The sequence below is a fragment of the Cicer arietinum genome, chromosome 1 (assembly GCF_000331145.2).
Source record: "Cicer arietinum cultivar CDC Frontier isolate Library 1 chromosome 1, Cicar.CDCFrontier_v2.0, whole genome shotgun sequence".
In the NCBI taxonomy this organism is placed as follows: Eukaryota; Viridiplantae; Streptophyta; class Magnoliopsida; order Fabales; family Fabaceae; genus Cicer; species Cicer arietinum.
The window spans coordinates 7,547,929-7,549,510 of NC_021160.2; positions in this window are offsets into that span (position 1 = coordinate 7,547,929).

A 1,582-nucleotide genomic window follows, 5' to 3' on the forward strand; every position below is an offset into this window, starting at 1 on the left:
CTTCTCCCATTTCAGTATTTTATCTTTTGAAATAATTTCAATTTTACCCTTTAAGTGAGATTCCGTTAAGGCAACGTTAACAAATTCCCTCATCCGTTTTCTTTTCAGTTTTTTCTCTTTGATATTTCTAAATCTCTTGTTTGGTATTCTCATCTCCACTGATTTACATCTTCTCATTTTCATCTTCTTATTTTCCTGTTTTCTTCTCTCATCTCCACTGATTTCCCTCTTCTCATCTCCGTGAAATCGTTTTCCTCTGCGTGTTCTTATTTTCCATGAAATGCTATCGTCTTCGCGTTTTCTTCCTGAATCTCCGCAAAATCGTAAATTAATGATCTGAATCTTCCTGAATCGCGTTTTCTTCCTGAAGCTTCAAGAAATCGTAATCGCACATTGAGAGGAAAATGTAACGTGTTTATGGATTCTGATGTTTAATGATCTGATTTATTTTAGGGTTTAGGTTTAGGGTTTAGTTGGGTTCTTATGGTATTTATTAGTTGCATGTGTTTGATTTTGAATGATTTTATTCTTACATGTGTTGATTATTTTGGGTCAAGGGTTTGTGGTCTACACATACATATTCCTTCCTGTTTTTCTAAGATTATGGGGTCAGATCTGTGGTAAAGAAGAAACTGATAAGAGAAAAACGAGTGAGACAAGAGAAGAACACGCTTTCACGGAGATGAGAGAAGAAAACAGGAAAATAAGAAGACGAAAATGAGAAGAGGAAAATCAATGGAGATGAAATACCAAACAAGAGATTTAGAAATATCAAAGAGAAAAAACTGGAAAGAAAGCGGATGAGGGAATTTGTTAACGTTGCCTTAACGGAATCTCACTTAAAGGGTAAAATTGAAATTATTTCAAAAGATAAAATACTGAAATGGGAAAAAAAAAAGTTAAAGGACCAAAACGTTACCTGGACTTAAGTTAAAGGACCACGAATGTAATTTAACCTAATAAATATGGGACGACTCACCAGTCTTACCATATGTGTTTTAATTGCTTTGATCCATTTGAATCAATAATTAACAATTATAGTTCTTAAAGAAAGTGATCCAAATAGAACCTTATAATAGATATTATTAAGATTTGATTTACCTTTTCTATTATTATATGCATATATTAAAGACATTTTGCATATAAGCAAATGAAAACACAAAATTCCCTTGAACAAATAAACCTCTATAAACCACACATACATATTTTATCTATATAACTATAAAATAATACATCACACGACCTATGTACATCCATCAACACTCTCAAAAGAAATTACATGAGAGAGGGAGAAATAAAAATTAAAACAAAGTTGCTGTACAAGTAAAAAGGATGGTGTAAAAAGCAAATCTCATAAAATTAGTGATACGAAAGAATATTAGGCCCAAATAGTAAATGTGCCAAACGGTAGCCCAATAACCGCAACGGCTAGTAAATATAAAACGGCTAGTTTCTTTTACAATTTTTCTTCAACTTTTTTTCCATTCCTTTTTTTTTCACTTTCTATCATTGCAACACTCATTGCTACTGTTACTGTGTGTGTTCTTTCCTCTCATAAATTTCCTCTCTTTCTCTCTTTCCC